Source organism: Paroedura picta, chromosome 8, assembly GCF_049243985.1.
Source record: "Paroedura picta isolate Pp20150507F chromosome 8, Ppicta_v3.0, whole genome shotgun sequence".
Lineage (NCBI taxonomy): Eukaryota > Metazoa > Chordata > Lepidosauria > Squamata > Gekkonidae > Paroedura > Paroedura picta.
The window spans coordinates 80,737,449-80,756,573 of NC_135376.1; the positions used below are offsets into that span (position 1 = coordinate 80,737,449).

Below are 19,125 nucleotides of genomic sequence, written 5' to 3' on the forward strand. Positions count from 1 at the left end.
AAATTGCTCAAAAGAATAAAATAGCTTTATTAAGAAGAGAAACAAACTTTGTATAGATGGACAGGAGAGAGAGAGAGAGAGAGAGAGAGAGAGTCCTAGTAGTCTTTCTACTGTGGTTTTTCTTTCATTCTGTCCTGGAGGCAAGCAGGGAGAAAGTGTTCTCCAAGGAGCAGGATGTCTCCAGTCCAGCCAATCAGGACATCAGAGAAGACTATTTGAAAAATATCAGAAGGTTCCTGTTCTAACTATGTTGAATACAAATTTCCTCTGATGCCCCCTTCAGGACATTCTATACTGATGAATCATGCACACTACAGATCTTGCATGTTCCAACATAAGAAACATTTCACATGCTGCAACTTCAAGTTTCATTAGTCCAACCCAGCAACAACATCACTGGAAGAAATCAGTATGTTTTCAAGTTGTTGTTTTTTTTTGCATCTTTCCTCAGTTTGAACAGACCATGTATACTTTTCTATTTCTGTTGATTAAACTTGCTTATATTTTGAATGCGCAAAACCTGATCTCTGTTTAAACATCATGTCTGTATGAGTAGGGTTGGCAGCCTACAGCACATGGGTTGGAGGTGTTCTAGAATTACAACTGGTCTCCAGATAAGAGAGTCTAGTTCTCCTGGAGAAAATGGCCGCTTTGGAAGTTGGACTCTGGCATTGTACCCCACTGAAGTCCCTGCCTTCCCCAAACCCCACTCTCCCCAAGCCCCACCCCCCAGATCTCCAGGTATCACCCAACTCATTGCTGGCAAGCCTATGATTTAGTCTTGCTATCAAAAGAACAGTAACAGGGAGGGGTGGTGGATTAGCTCACCAGTGTGGTGGGTTGTGCCCAATGGAAAAAAGAAAACCTAGTCAGATACGCCTCAGTCAAAAACTTGGGTTGGGAAATTCCTGAAGATTTGGAGGAAAAACCTGATTTGTTGGGAAATGCAGTGTCTGGTGTACAAAGAAGAGAAGAACACCCTGAAGGGCACACCAAGAAGACAATTAGGATAGTGAGGTCAGCACCTTCTCTCTCAAGTGTCATTCCTTGTCTGTCTCCCAATGACTATTCTCAGAGCAATTTCCCCTCCTTCTCAAAAGGGCCACACAAAGTCTGTAGCTAGGAACCTGTCTTTGTCTCTTCTTTCCTATCATGTTTGTTAGTTTCTAAATAAACGCTTATGTGCTCTTTAATCAGGTTGTGCACTGTTGATGTGTTAATTACTCTGCCATGTTGATGTCTTTGTATGGATTTTAGCTTTGTTTTAAATAATTTGAATTAGATTTTTTGTGAGGTGCTTAAAATCTGATATTATTATGTTCTATTTTACTTTGTTAACCACCTCAGGGCCCTTGCTGGTGATGGTGGATACTCTGGTATTTGGGCAAAAAATAGGGTTGCTGGATCCCTCTTGCCTCCCAGTGGGGGATGGAGGCTAGGAGTGCCAACTCCAGGATCAGAAACTCCTGGAGATTTGAAGATCAAGACTGGGGAGGGCAGGGACCTCAGTGGGGGTGTAATGCCACAGAATCCACCCTCCAAAGCATCAGTTTTCTCCAGGGAAACTGATCTCTGTAGTCCGTAAATAAGCTGTAATGCCGGGGGATCCACCTGGAAGTTGGCATCCCTAGTTTGGTAGTGATATACAACAACAACAAGCCTTTAACAGCATATAAAAGTACAATATAAGAAGGGAAAGTGCAAAAGGATCCACTGCTAGTGAGAACAAATGCAAAGATCATGCTTTAGACATAATACATTCACGATTTCTCATGGCAAGATGTAAAAACTTTGCTACTGGTTCAATTATATCAGGGTTCTGGGATGTCGAAAGAAACTGAAATTATGGTAGTGATATCAGAACAACCCAAGCCTGGGCTCCTCTTCACTGCTGGTAAGTCTGTCCCCGCAGCAGCTAAGGGGTGTCTAGTAACCCCAATCAATCCCCCTACGCACCAGGGATAAATTTCATTTTTATTTATTTCTGAGATTTCTAACCAAAGCTGTTGTTGGGGCAGCGTACATTCACAAGACACAAAACTGCAGGAAGCATTTTCATCAAGATCCTGTTGAGAGCCTCACGTCTGTCCAGCTTCCAACTGGGAGACGATGAGCCAGAGAAAGAACAGCAGCAGGTCACCCATGTAGGGAAAGGTCCTCTCCTGCCTGAGGCCCTGGAGATCTAGTGCCAGACAGAACCAGGCTAAATCAAGCAACAGGCTGACTCAGTGTGAGGCATTTTCACATGCTCAAGGCAGAAAACAGCCACGCAGTATCACGCCCGGGTTCCACTTCTGTTCCTCCAGCTTCCAACCCACGTCGATAAACGTGGGGGCTGGAAGCTGCCAGCTGTGCATCCCCATGTACCCTAATTCAACTTGTCTTTTTAATTATTCTCACAAGCCACTCTGGTAGCCCAGAAACAACATAGGACAGACAATCCATCCCTGCATTGATTTTCTCCCATCTAGTCCACAGGCTACAATCCAGCACAATGTTTTTATGTCACCTACCTTATGGTGAAGTAAAGAGCTCGCACCAGGGGGCACTGCTGTAATTAAGCAAGCCGTGCTTTGAACATTAGATATCATGCCCCCCTCTCCCAGATTTATCCTCCGACTCTCCCCCCAGTTGCCTGTGGCAGGCTCCTGTGCTCTTGGTTTGCCTTGGGGTTGTGCAGGGATGGGGGAGGAGATTTATCCTTTCAGCTTCCACTCCGTTTCAGGGTCCCAAACCTCATTCTGTGCATCGTTGCTGACATTTTAAAGGGAAAATTGTATCTGAGGTCTGCGTCTCTCAGAAGCTGAGAGTAGCATCTCATCTCTTAGGGCGCCACTTTACTGACACCCAGATATCCCGACACTGCTGAGCCGGCCCTTCTTGCTCAGAGCCATGGCCTTTCAGGGACCTGGAGTCCAGCAGTATGTGCCATCACCAGTTTGATACATGGGAGCTGCAGGCATTAGAGGACCACATATTGTGCAGGCCTGGACTACCTCTGTTTAAAGTGGGCATCAACTTGCTGCAGTGAGCCCAGAGATGGTCTGGGGGTCTCCAAGCCACACATCTGAGCCCTTCTACCCCCTATGCTGCCCTCTATGCTCTTCATCCCCACTTTTTCCTGATGGGTTAAACACAACCTTAAAGACCCATTCAAGGCATTTAGCCGGCTTCATAATGTTGTCTAGAGTTCCCAGCCTTCAGATGAGGCCAGGCACTGATCTGATGAAAAGAGCATTGCAATTTGGGCAAAATGAAAGGTGTTTGCTGGTGACGGTCCTTTTATACAGGCAAGCTGTCATCTGATGCTACAGCTGTTAAGTCCTGACCCCTGCATGGGTGAACTAATCCTAAAACCACCACTGGGGAGAGAGGTTAGAACTGCTATACTTAAGAGTTAAAATCTCGTATTTAAATTGACCAAAGACAAAAGCAACTGGATTTTGCTCTATGCAAGAGGAACGACACCTGAGATCTTTCATGTGAGCTTGCTGGCAACTGATATAAGTGAATGAAAGCCAGTGTAGCGTGGTGGGTAAGAATCTTAGATTAGTATCTGGAAGACCCAGGTTTGAATCCCTATCCATGCCATGATTACCTTAGGCCAGCTTAGCCTAACTCTTAGGGTTGTTGTGAGGATAACATGAGGATGTAAGCTGCTCTGGTGAGAAAGGTGAGACACAAATGAACTAACTAACTGAAGTTTGGAATAGCCCCTTCTCATTAACAAGCCAAAGAAATATATTTATGGCTTCAAGGCAAGCCAGGGTGGCATAGTAGAGCAGTGGTTCTCAAACTGGGGGGCGGGACCCCTTTGGGGGTCAAATGACCCTTTCACGAGGTCCATAGCAGGGCGAGCTATGGATCTTCATGCCATTGGTCAGTTTTGGTTTAATTTCTGTGAAAGAACACTTGCATAATTTTATGGTTGGGGGTCACCACAGCAAGAGGAACTGTGTTAAAGGGTCGGCATTAGGAAGGTTGAGAACCACTGAGTTAGAGGGTCAGATTAGGATCTAGGAGCCCAGCTGGATTCAAATGCTGGCTCAGATATGGACGCTTGTGAGGTGTCCTTGGGCAAGTCACTCTCTTTCAGCCGCACAGGGGTGTTGTGAGGTTAAAATGGAGATGGACTGGTGTAAAAATGTAAACACAGCAAATTGCCTCTGGCCTCCGCTACGTGTTAGAAGCTTAATTTGATTCTACTTCATTGACGCATTCAACAAAACAAAGTCTCATTGAATGAGGTTGCTTACGATTTCGGATTCCCCAATGGAGTCATCCTGTTTTTATGTGGAGAGGCAGCCACCTAAGCAAACCATTGTCTTAAATGCAATCCTGAGTTTATGGACTTGGGGAGAAGTTCCACTGAATTCAACGCACAGCTGATTTTATGTTGAACCCACAGAGTTTTCAAGGCAAGAGACGTTCAGAGGCGGTTTGCCCCTGCTCAGGGAGGCCAGCCTCCAGGTGAAGCCTGAGAATCCTTCAGAATTACAGCTCATTTCCAGACTGCAGAGATCACTTTCCCCATATGAAATGGCTGCTTTGGAGGGCAGATTTTGTGGCACTACGCCCCAATGAAGTCCCTGCCCTTCCCAGACTCCATCTCCAAGTCCTCAAGAGTTTTGCAACCTGGATCTGGCCACCCAACCCCCCCCCCCCCGCCTCTCAATTCCCCACCGATGGCTGGGGTGGGCAGGCTGGCAGCCATACAGTGTCTGCCTCTTCAGAGTAGGGATGTCAGCCTCCAGGGGGGAGCTGGGGATCTCCCAGAATTGCAGCTCATCTCAGCTACAGAGATCAGTTCCCCTGGAGGCTGCTTTGTAGGGTGGACTATGTGACATTGTACCCCACTGATATCCCTGTCCTCCGCAAACTCCACCCCCAAACCTCTAGATGTTTCCCAGCCTGGGTTTGGCAACCCTGCCCTCCTCCATACTCCATCTGTGGCCGTGGGGGACCTGGCAGCCCTACTGCATCGGGATCCCTGACTTCCTTGGTGGTTTCCCATCCAGAGCCAACCCTGCCTAGCTTCACAGATCTGATGAGCTCCGACTAGCCTGGGCCATCCAGGTCAGGGTGTTTTTTACATGTCATCTTCTGTAAATGTGTTACTTCCAGGAATCTTGATGATGGAGCTTGTTATCACAGGCAGGGTGCCAGGGACCCGGGACAGGAAGCTCAGGACTTCTAATTACAAAGAATTTCTGTACCTTGGCATGCAGCAGGGGGGCGGGAATTGGCGGTGAAAAGTGGCGTCAAGTCTACAGGTGACCCTGCAGAGATTTCAGGGTTGGAGATGAATGGAGGTGGTTTGTCACTGTTTGCCTTTGCGTAGTTGGCCTGAGACTTCCTTGATGGTCTCCCACCCAAATTCTAACCAGGGCCAATCCTGCGTAGCTTCTGATGAGATCAGGCCAGGCTATGCAGCCAACGTTCCTTCTCCTACACAACCATTAAATGTATAGGAGACTCCTGCATCAAGGAGCCCTCCGGAGGATTGTAGCCATGGTTTCTGGACTCCACAACAGCTTGCAAAAAGATCATGCTCCTTTCTCTATACATCCCTTGCAAGGATGTGAATATCTTTTATTTTAAAAGTACACGGGATTCTGTATTATGTTTCTGATTCTCACTATATTTACTTGCACTATATTTACTTTAAATGGAGCCAGGAGGAAAGGCAGCGTGGCTCAGGCCGGTCTTGTCAGATCTCCGAAGCTAAGTATGGTCTGTGCTTGGAAGGGAGACCACCAAGGAAGCCTCTGCAGAGGGAGGTGAAGGCAAACCAGCACTGCTTCTCACTTGCTTTGAAAACAAGTGCTGCAGATGCTGTGTAAGTGACTCAATGGCACTTTACAGACATACCTCCAAGGTGTCAAAAGTAGCTATCCAGCAGGTACACATCCCATTCCATTAAATAAGCCTTCATAGGTGTGAGGTCTTCTTAACTGTATGCTTGCATAAGCCACCACTTCCCAAAAACTGTTGAGGGATGTGGCGGGGCAATGTGTCTGTACATCAATCTCTTGGGAACCTCAGCCGTCTATTTTCCTGCTGCCCAGCCTTGTAACAGTCAACACGCTTGTTCTGCCCTATCAAGCAGTATTTCATCAGTGTCATTTTCCTGACAAAAATGTGCTCGCATTGTCTCATTAGTCTCACAAGCAGCAGAATCGTGTTCACGTCTGATCAGGTGCAAAGAGCAGGCTCTTTGTGTGTCTTATCACAGCCGTCTGCGGGATTACCTTTCCCTGTGCCTTTCACAGCAGCCAGATATGGAAAAATTAAGAGCTGGGGTTGCAAACACTCCCCACTCCCCCTAACTCTCCTCACGACAGACACCCTGTGAGGTAGGTGGGGCTGAGAGAGCTCTAAGAGAACTGCTGTGAGAACAGATTTCATAGCACTGACTAGCCCAAGGTCACCCAGCTGGTTGCATGCAGAGGGGTGGGGAATCAAAGCTGGTTCTCCAGATTGGAGTCTGCCGCTCTTATCCACTGCACCACGCTAGCTCTCAAGTGAGTTTCTCTCCATTCCTAAATTTTATCCACTAATCAGTTTAAAAAAGGTTAATTTTAACAGGTCAGCCTGCTGTTAAAACCAGAGGAACAGTGCTAACAAACAAACAAAGTGGGTAACTTTACACATTATCTGTTAGTGTAGATGCATATCCAGTATCCCTCGGATGCTCTGTTTTACAGTCTATTTAAATAAGTCATGCCTGGCCAAAATACACAATACGCACAGGTCCTGGGAACAGAATATCCCATGAAGTGCCACAGTATAACTTGATTTTTTATGAAAAAACACCTTAATACCTCCCCTTTCCCCAATTCCCCAATTCCCTAATTTAGTTGCAGGAAATAAAACACATGAGGTGAATACTCCCCCTCCAATCCAAGTCTAAAACATGACAGGGTAGAGGAACTATTAAGAAATCTGTACAAAGCATGCAAGAGGAAAGATTTCCTGCTACAGGTCTCTGTGCTCAGCTTCAGAAGGCGTTAGCTCAGCCATGGAGCATATTTGCAGAATTAATCCCCCACACTGGAAAACCCAACAGCACCTTTGAGCACATGTAAAGCCCATTTGTCCTCTCTGCCGAATAGCAATTGCCTCAGGTGAAGAGGTAGTGCTACCTGGGTCAGAGAAAAGTGCTCCCAGGGAAATAAAAACTTCAGCCCTTCACTCTTTCAGACAGATAGGAAACAAACCAACAGACAGCAAAAGCTCACAGACCTATGGCAAAAACAAAACAAAACACTTTCCTGGCAGAACTGAACCTGTTGTATTTCCGAGCACCTTAACAACTTTCTGAGCTCTCCCCTGCTGTTTTCTTCAGGGGGGAATAACAACCCACACCGTTTTGTAGTAACCGGAGGCTCCCGGCTATTATCTTCCTTACTGGATAAGCTCTTCTCTCAGCCACCTGACAGGCTTTGTTTATTTCCCACCCCAGGTTTAGAAAACGAAAACGCCAGCGCCAAATAAGACAGAGATCTGCAGGGCAGCGTGTGCCTGCATTCTGTAGTCCTTACCTTCCCTCCACAGAGAGAGAAAGAGAGAGACTTCACATCCAGCTTGGCCGGGCCAGGATACCTTGGAAAAGATGCTCAGAAATCAAGAAGACAACCAGAAAGCTCTTAAGAGCTTCACCTCCCGCTGGGAATTCCCACCAGGGAACACTGTTGAGAGAGGACGGGCGGCAGTCAAAACAAGAAGGGAAGAGGGTTTCCTGTACGTCCGCAGGTGACTCCCCCCACCCCCACCCCCTGGCACCACCGGAGTGCCTCCCCTCCCCACGCTTGAGAGGAAACAAAATGGAGACTGGCAGCGAGGGACAGAGATAATCCTGCTGCTTCATCTGATTAGAGAAACTGGGCCTGTGCAGAGCCAAGGGAATCAAGGGGAGGAGAGAGGGAGGATGCCAGGGAGAAAGAAAAGGGTCAGGAGGAGGAAAACAAAGCCAGGGTGCCTGGAAAAGGAGGGGAGGGATGCTCAGGTGGGGTGAGAGGCACAGCAGAGAGCAGGGCAGGGGGTCAAGGGGTGGCCACAGGCAAAGGAAGGCAGAAGGAGGAATTGGGCCAAGGGGTCGCAATGTTGTGAGGCGCTGCGAGAAGCATTCCTTGCCCAGATTCTCACTTTGCTTCACCTAGCAAAAGTGAAGGAGTCTGCCTGACCTCCTTGCATCTGGTCAGAGTGAGGGTGGGAGTGTGTGTTTGGGGGGGGGGGGAGGGGGAGAATATAGTACAGCGGATCTGAATGTGAGGGAAGATCTTCTGTCATTTTGTAGGGTTGCCAACATCCAGGTAGTGACTGGAGATCTCCTGGGATTACAATAGTTTGCCAAGGGGCAGAGATCAGTTCAGGGGAATTGCTGCTTTGGAAGGTGGGCTTGATGGCCTTTGTAACCAATTGAAGTCCTTACCTTCCAAAACCCCAACCTCCTCAGGCTCCACCCCCAAAATCTCCACATCTTTCCCAACCCAGAGCTGGCAGCCCTATTCTGATGTGCTTGCAAAATTTAACACCTTTCCTCATTCCTAGAAGATGCTGGTGAATTTCAGGTTTCTAAGAGGACAAAGACCTAGGAGGAAAGCTATTGGTGGTGGCCTCACAGTTCCAGAAAGATTTCTGATCTGAAGCATTTAAAAATACCTCTCAGAATTAAATTTCAGCTGGAACTCTGCCACATTTTGAATTTGGCTACATATTCATAGAATCATAGAATCACAGAATCATAGAATTGGAAGGGGCCATACAGGCCATCTAGCCCAACCCCCTGCTCAACGCAGGTTCAGCCCTAAGCATCCTAAAGCATCCAAGAAAAGTGTGTATCCAACCTTTGCTTGAAGACTGCCAGTGAGGGGGAGCTCACCACCTCCTTAGGCAGCCTATTCCACTGCTGAACTACTCTGACTGTGAAAAACTTTTTCCTGATATCTAGCCTATATCGTTGTACTTGAAGTTTAAACCCATTACTGCGTGTCCTCTCCTCTGCAGCCAACAGATTGTGACAGATCGAGATGGGTAGCCATGTTAGTCCGCCTGTAGCTGTAGAAATCACCAAGCATCCAGTAGCACCTTAAAGGCTAATAGAATTTGTGGCAGGGCAGAAGCTGTTATGAGACATGAATCGTGACTCATGAAAGCTCCTACCCTGCCACAAATTTTGTTAGCCTTTAAGGTGCTACTAGACTCTTGCTCTTTTCTACTGTTGGATATTGTGTAATTGCTGCACTGCAGTGACTACCTGTTTGTGTTTTCCTGTGTGAATGAAGCAAAACAATCGCAAAGAGCATGATGATGCAACATTCCCCACAATGGAACCCACCAATGCATATTTATTTATTTATTTATTTGTTTGTTTGTTTGTTTGTTTGTTTATTTGGATTTTTATACCACCCATTCTTTACAACTCTAGGTGGTTTACATGGAATTGAAGTCCTTACTTTCCAAAACCCCATAATTTGAAGCCATTGTCCAGGGCTGAATCTGCAGTGGGCTTTTTATCCCCAGTGACCCCAAATTTTAAAAAGTCATCTACACATTATTCGATTTCCATTTTAGCGCTTTAAAATTTCCCTGTGCAATGCCTATGACTGATCTGCAGTGACACTACCTTTCCCCTGTGATATCCAGGTGCAGATGTAATTCACTACATTTGAGGAAACCGCTCTGAGAGCCCTAGTATGAAGTGTAGATCTCTGCATTTTGCCGGATAAACTTCCTCCCTGGCGCTTGCAATGCTGATGTGGTGAAGTAGTCTGTTGCTGAATGGTCATGGTGTCAGTTCAAAGACTGCCTGGTTCCCAGTTGCCATTCCCTTGCAAGACTTATTTTTGCCCTCATTTCTAAAGTGACTATGCTCCAAGCCCTAGAATCATAGTGTTGGAAGGGACCTCCTGGGTCATCCAGTCCACACCCCTGCACTATGCAGGACACAACCCTATCACTCATCCACTGTAACCTGCCACCCCCTTGAACCTTCACAGAAACAGCCTCTCCATCAGATGGCTATCCAGTCTCTGTTTAGACTCTCCGTCAGATGGCTATCTACCCTCACTTCAATGTGCTGAGATTTACCTTTCGGATTGTCTTCCCTCCACTTGTTCTTCCTCCTCCTCGCTTGCTCAGGAAAAGCAAAATAAATAAGCAGCCTCATGCTCCACCCCCTTCCCCCTTTGTAGAATGGCGGGAAATATACCCCTCTCCAGACTTGTGCTCCTTCAATGCTAGCTGGAGCTTCGTGACCACCACTCCCCTCCACCTTCTTAGCTTCCTCAATCAAGCAATTATGTGTAGAATGCAGTCTGTTTCAATTTGGGAAAAAGGAAGACCCATGTCTACTTTTTAAGTAATGAAATGCAGCTATTCTATCACCCTTTGCCCTCCGCTTCTCCAGGTGACACACATACACAACTCTTTCAACCTTTCCTCTACCACATGGAGATCAGTTGTCATCTCAGGTGATCTTCAGCCTAGAAGTTGGCAACTCTAGGTCCTATTTAAGGTTGCCAGTTCACACCTGGCAACCTTCGTACAGTAATGAGCCTACATCACTGCCCACATAACCCAGAAGTAACACTAACACTTTCTTGACACACTGGAATTTGGGCAAAAACTATGATAAATTTGGCTTCTACCATAGAGTTTTAGCCGAAATACCTGAGTGTTTCCCCCCAATGCCCAGAATGTGATGTGTCATGCGGGTGAGTTCCCTTCTCCGCTGGCCAGCTGATTGACCGTGGGAGTGGGGGACCCCTCCTTCACCAGGAGATCTGACATCCCTCATCCTATTTGCCCTTCTGCAGTGACACAAGTGAGGGGAAGGGGCAAGGCTTGTGGGTGACATCCCCATGAACCTCCTGCAGCAGAATTGACATTTCTTACTCATATGTGAAAATGACCTGTCTTATTTTCATGGTATCAGTCTTAGCCTAACTGCGATGGTGGTTTCCTTTTTCTCTCAGTTCCCATTTGGGCTTTGAATCCCATGGCCTTGATCCATCGGCCGCTTTAGCTCACACATTCTTGGATCAGTGAACAAATACAACATGGTCATCACTTGCAAATAGTCCTGGTTCGACACTGGTCCATCACGAGTCCAAGGTGTGCATTCAGAAGCTTTTAACATTCATGAAAGGGCTTCAATCCACTGCAGCTAGTTGAATGGTCCCCGTATTGCTCAATGTCCGCCTAAAGGCTTGTGTTTTGTGTTTGCTTTAAAATCTGATGGATGTGGTGAAAATAATGCATTCCCTCCAGGAAGAGTGACGCTGCTTGGATGGCAGTGTTGCTCTCTCGCTTGAATTCCATCTGCCACAATCCATTTGAATCAACTCCCAAATGCCCATATGGGAAGGATGGGAAATAAAGCACATCCACATTTATTCTTCAAGGGTTAGACTGGCTCGATTTTGTTGTAAGTGCAATTTGGGATTTCATGGTACCAATTAAGGGTGCTTTGAGACAGGTCCCCCCCCCTTAGCATCAACTGCATTAACCAAATACATGACATCCACAAGATCACATGCATTTGCTGCTGATTTTCAGGCTGGAATTTGCAAATCCAGTGCACCAATGGGAACACAATCTAGAATAGGGATTGTTGTGGACAAACTCTGTGCCAGTTTATGGCTCATTCCTTCCAGGACTTTAATTAAAGCTTGCCAAAACATGACTGCCCTCAGTTGGATAGCCTGGGCTAGCCAAATCTTATTGGACCTTGGAAGCTAATCATTCATAGTCTATATTTGGATCTTGTGGCCCTTTCTTGCATGACCAGGGAAATGACCATAACCACTTAGGGGCTGGGAGGTGAATTTCTTTGAGGCCAGACTGGCCAGGGATTCTGATGTTTTTTTGGGGGGGAGAGGGGGCGTCATCTGGGCATGAATTGTGGTCACAATGGGTGGGCAGGTAGTTGTGCGTTTTGTGCTTTCTGCAGGGGGTTGGACCAGAGATGCTCAAACTTCTTTAATTTACTGTGTTCAGAAATGATAGTGGATACTGTCCCAAAACGGCTGCTACAGAGAGATGGTTTGGGATCCACTCTTTGCTTTGAGGAACAGACACCTGTTTGGTTTCAGCCTTCAAAGAAAGGGGAGGGTTTACTCCCTGAAAGGCCATAGGGGAAAATCACATAACCCAGAGACACCACTAAGTCTTTGTCAATGGTCAAGCCATGGACACACCACGTTTATTCACCAGCCCAGGAGACGTTCAGCATTTGGAGAGTCAGTCGGTTGGCAGGGGGGAAAACAAAGCTCTGTTTTGGTTTTGGTTTTTTGTCCCTGCGTTTTATCTCCAAAACTCAAGAAGCCAGGAATCTCCTCACCACCCTGCTGGGGATTACTGCACTAACAACTACTCCATAGTATTGCCTATATTTATGTACATTTTTATAGTCACACTTGGTGTCCTGGTTGCAGACAGAAGTAGTCAAAATATCATTCCAAAGTCCAGATACCAGTCAAAGAACGTACGCAGCTTCAAGTCTAAAGGGAAATCCAGGCCAGGATCAGAGACAAAAGAATCCATCAGGAATACAGACACTTCCTTCCACACTGTCTCTCTGTTGTTTGCTACTTTTATGCATCAGGCTAAACACTTGCCAGCCACCTCTGCCCTGCTCCTGCAAACGCTCATCTTCATCACTAATATGGAGCCTATGTTGTGCTGCCAGTCTGGCTCTGTGCCTTCTGTCTTGAAGATCCCTCCTATTATTAGCTGTTCCCATATTTCTGGTGACAGGGGAGGGGGGGGGAACTGGCTGGCAGATGGCTCTCTGTTGCCAACTCAGGCCTGGGGGGCTGAAGGGTCATTGTCCTGGTACCTGGCTGTGGATCCCTGCCTGGCTCCTCAGAGGCTGCCTCCTCCTGCAGTGTCTCTGTCACTGGCTGTGGGGTTGGGCCAGGTCCGCTGGCTGCCACTTCCTCAGAGGAGTCCACTGCATCACTGGGCTCTGCTGGAGGTGGCTGGTCCATGACACTTGGGCTTGAGGCAGATTTCACCAAGTGAGTTAAGGTTGTAAAATCAACCAGAAGTCTAAAAACAGATCTGAAGAAAAGCATAAATATTCACCCAACACATTAAATGATGCAGAATCCCATGGCTGCATCCTCATTTCAGCCATCGATACACAGGGGTACAGACTAAACTCCTGTATCATTTCCCCAAGCAACTGTGTGAATCATTTAGTACAGTTCAGTCTGCACAGAAAAGCCCTCCTGAACAATTTATATTTGCATCATTTGAGGGAACCCAGGAGAACAGGAACAGGCCGTTCCATAAAGTTATCTGTAGATAACTATTGATGTCCCTGAGGAGAGTTCGATTGAATGGGCTTGGTGGGAGAATTGATATGAGTGTGTGTAAATTGTAGCATTCAACTCAGGAACAATCTATTGAAGTTGAGTGTGTCATAAGCATAGGTCATGTGTTTTGGAAAAAATTCTCAGCAGACCATTGAAAAATCCATTGCTAAGTCTATATTTGGCGAGACAGCATCTGTGATGCTTCTCTGATGAGTCCCACCCTCTTGTGTGTACATGTGTCCTCTGCCCTCCATTGCAATGAGCAGGAATATGGGTGCGATTCATGAGGTGCAGAAAGATGGACCCAAATGAGGGAGGGCATGAGGGGGGAGGGAGTCAAGCCTGCCTTCGCTTCTGATGCAAGCCTAGATTTAAAGCATAAAGCAGTGTTGATGGTAGTTATTTGGATCGAAACCCAGTAACCTTAAATTACCTCCCTCTTGTTCATTATGTCCATGGGGAAAACCCATTAGACACACTCCATTGCAAAGATTATAATAATATCAAATGTAGATGCACTCCCAAATGCGGAAAATCTTGCTTCCACATACAGCTTTGGCTGTAGATGGTGGATTACCCTGCATTTCCCTTGACACAGCTTTGCTGTGGCCATCCCACTAACATCACTGGAAGAGGTGCCCTGCTTTTTAAAAAACTGATAATTTACATGCGGATATAGCATTGTATCGTTATATTGGTATATTGATATGCCAATTAGCAATTTAAAAAACCCTTCAGCACTGGTGACATAGGGAGTGGTGAGTGGCTATCTTGGATCCCGAGAAGGAGAAATATTGCTGACGGGGGTAGGGTGGGATTTTCCACATTCTCATTTCCATCACTTCCTGTTTCGTTCAGACTTTCTTCCTGTTCTGCTCCCTCTAGTGGTCGTTTCAATGTCAAGCAAGGTAATATCCACCATATCTGCTTGAACATGTTTACGCTTGACATAAACCAGTATGTTATCGAGTCAACCATTAGAGAGAGCAAAACATGTGAAGAACAGACTGCCTTCCCCCTCAAAAAGAAACAGAAGCTTACAAGCAAGGACAATGGGAATGTGGAAAAGCCCATGGGCTGACCTGGGAAAGTCCAGGCTTTCCCACCCGATAGGCAGCCAGTCCCACTTTGCTGTAGTATTTCGAAAAACATCGTGGCAAAACAGGTTAGGGGGAAGATGGAGGGACAATGGCTCAAGGGCAGGGCATCTGCATGCAGGAGGTCCCCAGTTCAGTCCCTGGCATCTCCACTTAGAAGGACCAGGTAGCAGGTGATGGGAAAGGCCTCCAGCTCAGCCAATGGAGAGCCTCCCCCAGCCTCAGTAGACAATATTGACCTTTTTGGACTGATGGTCTGATTCAGGGGTAGCCAAACTGCGGCCCTCCAGATGTCCATGGACTACAATTCCCAGGAGCCCCCTGCCAGCGTTCGCTGGCAGGGGGCTCCTGGGAATTGTAGTCCATGGACATCTGGAGGGCCGCAGTTTGACTACCCCTGGTCTGATCCAATATAATGAATTATAAGCACTAAGCAACTACTGTGCAGAAACTTCCCAATGCAATGCTAGAAACTATGTATTTGCTTTAATATTGTAAACCTATAGTTCTAAACACTGGTATCTTGTTTGCTAAGCGATAGTATAAATTTCCACATTGAATATTGATCCACAGGTACAACATCAAGGCAAGCCACCAGTTAACACTGTGTTTCAAATTGATGCTTCATCAGCGATAGTCACTTTCTAAATGCAAAATCAGAGCTCTTCACAGTCAAAGGATGACCCTCAACCTTGCTAACATGAAGGTTGCTTTTCACAGAGATACATTTTGGAGCCACTTGAATGGGTCCAGACCATTAGAACAACACTGCCACCCGCTGGCCATTTATGGAAATAACCGATTGTAAATAAGGCCTTCTCACCGCAAGCAATGCAGTGGGGCTCAGTCTGACTCCCACTCATTTAGCCTGCCATGCTTTCTACGTGCACTCTGAAGATTTTGCTTCATTTGGCATCTGCAAATATAGTGGGCAAATTTGGATGCTTTTAATGCATTTCCGGCATTTCCTCCAAAAAATCTAAAGGTTTTTTTCACACACAATGCCCTTTCAATCCACATTCAATGTACATTAATAATCATTTGCAAATGCATTTTCTGCTGTTCCATACAGTGAAATCTAGTTGCAAAGTGCACTGAAATCACATTATTTAGTGTGTGTAAAAGTGGCCTTTGGCCTTTGGCATGACTCTCGTTCCTGCAACAGCTGCGTGAGGTGGCTTAAGTTGGGAGGGAGAGAAGAAAACAGAGAACATTGTATATAGGACTTTACAGGTTTAAAGTAGCATGTCTGAGATGGCTTGGTCAGTAAGGTGCTTGCCTAGAGATCCCATCTTTGTGAGTTCAAGCCTACTTGTGGGTCTTAATTCCCCCCCCCCAAACAGGAGTCTTTATTTTTTTTACTTTTGAACGGCTCATGTTCTGAAAATCGACGTCAGTTCCCTGGAGAAAAGGGCTGCTTTGGAGGGTGGACTCTATAGTATGATAGTCTTCTAAGGCAGGGGTAGTCAACCTGTGGTCCTCCAGATGTCCATGGACTACAATTCCCATGAGCCCCTGCCAGTGAGCATGGGAATTGTAGTCCATGGACATCTGGAGGACCACTCCTGTACTAAGGTCCCTCTCCACCCTAAATCCTGCTCACTCCCAGCTCCACCCCCAAATTCCCCAGGTATTTTCCAACACAGAGCTGGCCACCCTCTTGAGAATGTATCTCTCCCTTGCCAGGGCTCACCTCATGCCACACTGTCAGGATGCCTCGTTCCACTTGTGCAGCTGAAGCCCTGGGAGTTAATGACAACTTCTGTCGCACTGGCTGGGATGGCATTATGGTGTGATCTGAAACACCACGGCTGACCCTTGCTTGTGATAATCTGTGGGGTCGTCTCCGTAGCAGATTGAAGTGCGGTAACGGCATTTATGCAACCAAATCTTGCGGTAAGCTATCAGTTTTATATAACCTCCTGATCATAAAGGGGATTAATACATGAATCATTTTTTAAAAGCGCCTCTTTGCTCTTCTTTTCTAAATAAAGTACATCCCTGGGAACTGTAAGGAAGGATAATAGCGGACTTAAGGGGTGAGTAGCTGATCTTACCTCTAATGGGAACAGAAGAGAGGCGCATGGGCTGGATCCTAATTGTGCACTGGATCCCCCCATTCTGCCTCCTAAAGGAACCCAGATATTGGCTACTGGTAATCTGTTCTGCCATGACCTGGAGGGCCCAAGCTAGCCTGCTCTTGTCACAGAGGCTGCTGCTCTTTAACCACTACACCACACTGTCTCTTACCTCCCCACCTGAATCTACCTCTCTACTGGTGCTGTTGGCATAGCTTTTGCCCACTAGGTTAGTGGGTAGGAAGAAACATAGAGAAGCATTTCAGCACCTCTCATTTCCTTCATTTATACCCAGCCTTTCTCCTCAGCGGGGCCCAAAGTGACTTCCATCATTGTCTCCTCGGTTTTATCCCCACAAGAACCCTGTGAGGTATGCCAGGCTGAGGCCACCCAGTGAATTCCCATGGCATGAGAGGGGATTCGAACCTGGGACTGAAAAACTCCATTAGCCACCAGGTATGAGAAGAGAATCCAAGGGTAGTTTGAAAACAGCCAGCAAGAGCTGTCCCACGCTGACTCTCTGTCAGGAGTACTCTGAAGTTCTGGAATCATACTCTGTGTTAATGGATTAGATACATTTTGATGTAGTAAATCCTCACAGTGAAAGGGGACAGACAAATCACGCACACGTGAACACACATGAAACTGCTGCCTGATGCAGAATCAGACCCCGGGTCCCTCAGAGTTAGCATTGTCTCCTCAGAGTGGCCGAGGCTCTCCATGGTCTCAGGCAGAGGCCTTCCTCATCACCCACTGCCTTCTCCGTTTAACTGGGGATGTTGGGGGTTGAACCTGGGATCCTCCGCAAGCCAAGCAGATGCTGTGCCATTGAGCCACAGTCACCTCCCTTCTCAATGAGTGAGAAATCAGCCCCAGAAAGATGGACAACATGTAACGTCCATCCAGAATAATTGAAGCAAGAGTTGTACATCTGCAACCAGATACAAGGTCTTTTTTTGTGGGGTGGTGGTGATGAAAATAAATTAAGTAGCCTATCATGCAATGTCGCCCTGACCTGGATGTCCCACCTAGCCAGATCTTGTTAGGCCTTAGAAGCTAAGCAGGGACATTGCTTGGACTGGGGTCGTGGCCCAGAGGTCATCCACCTCAGACCATTCCTCGTCTGGGAAACCCTCTGGGATCATCCTAAGCAAGTGACAACTTGACAGCGCTACACATACACAAGTATAACGCACAATGTCAGACCACTGAAAAGATGGAACCAAAACATTCTTGCAAATATGATCAAACTGCTTAAAATTATTGGTTTTGGTATAGGCTTAAGAAGTAAAGCATTATTCTTCTTCACACTGGAACTGTACTTATTGAGTTGGAGAAAGCAAGGCACCCATATTTTAAACACTTTTTGAGTTGGTGCAGTATTTCAGTGTGACAGCAGGTGGAACTATTGCTGTCTTTTCTTTTCAAATTCAACTGCTCACTGTAGGGAAGCTCTGAAGCAATAGAACAAAGTCTGAGTCCAGCAAGTTTGGTGTAGTGGTTAGGAGTGCGGACTTCTACTCTGGCATGCCAGGTTCAATTCTGCACTCCCCCACATGCAGCCAGCTGGGTGACCTTGGGCTCGCCACGGCACTGAAAATTGTTCTGACCAGGCAGTGATATCAGGGCTCACTCAGCCTCACCCACCTCACAGGGTGTCTGTTGTGGGGAGAGGAAGGGAAGGCGACTGTAAGCCGCTTTGAGCCTCCTTCAGGGAGAGAAAAGCGGCATATAAGAACCAACTCTTCTTCTTCTTCTTCTTCTTCTTCTTCTTCTTCTTCTTCTTCTTCTTCTTCTTCTTCTTCTTCTTCTTCTTCTTCTTCTTCTTCTTCTTCTTCTTCTTCTTCTTCTTCTTCTTCTTCTTCTTCTTCTCCTCTTTAAGACCAATCAAGTGTGATTCTGGGTAAAATGGGCATGCACACTTCTTCAGACGCCCTACACAGAAACTTAAGCCCAGAATTAAACGCGGTTGGTCTTAAAGGACCCAGACTTTGCTTGTCTACCTGAGGTTTCCACATATTCTGTCTTCAGGATGCTCAGAGAAGCCCTGTGATGTTAGCTGAGGTGGGACCTGGGGATCCCCCAGAATGACATCTCCAGATGACAGAGATCAGTTCCCCTGAAGAAAATGGCTGCTTTGGAGGGTGGGCTCCACCGCATTATACTCCATTGAGGTCCCTCCCCACCTGAAATCCCACCCATTCCCAGCTCCACTCCCAAAGGCTTTGGGTATTTCCCAACCCAGAGCTGGTAATCCTAGTGAAAGATCCTAAATGTCATTCTGTAATGGGGGAGGGGAGGGGGCATGAATTCCCCAAGCACGAATCCTCACCCCAGGTCTTTCCTTAATTGTTGAGAGAAGAGGTGTTTCTGTGAGCTGGAAAAACTGTGTTAAAACTGTGGAGAATTCTTTTAGGACGGCTGTAAACTGTGAGGTTTCTTTAGCTTGGCACATCTCTAGATGCTTGTCCTATGTGGTTCTGTGAGTCCACTGAAGAAGCAAGAACTTGGCAAAAGGAAGTTTCCTCTGGGTCTTTTTGTGGACACCAGTATGACATTTGAAATAAGAAACTGACAAGCGGTTTCATATGCATTTTCCCCCTAAGCATTTAAATTCTTATATTT

The 19,125-nt window shown here is 46.7% G+C and overlaps 1 protein-coding gene across 2 annotated transcripts in view; it reads right to left on the reverse strand.

Moving 5' to 3' along the window:
- The window catches only part of GPRIN2 (G protein regulated inducer of neurite outgrowth 2), a 30,707-nt gene extending 22,942 nt beyond the window's left edge, over window positions 1-7,765 (reverse strand). For both annotated transcript variants that reach the window (XM_077350579.1, XM_077350578.1), the window contains exon 1: window positions 7,545-7,765. The gene's annotated coding sequence lies outside the window, so the exon portion shown is untranslated. The remainder of the gene's footprint in view (window positions 1-7,544) is intronic.
- Between the last annotated feature and the right edge of the window lie 11,360 nt (window positions 7,766-19,125).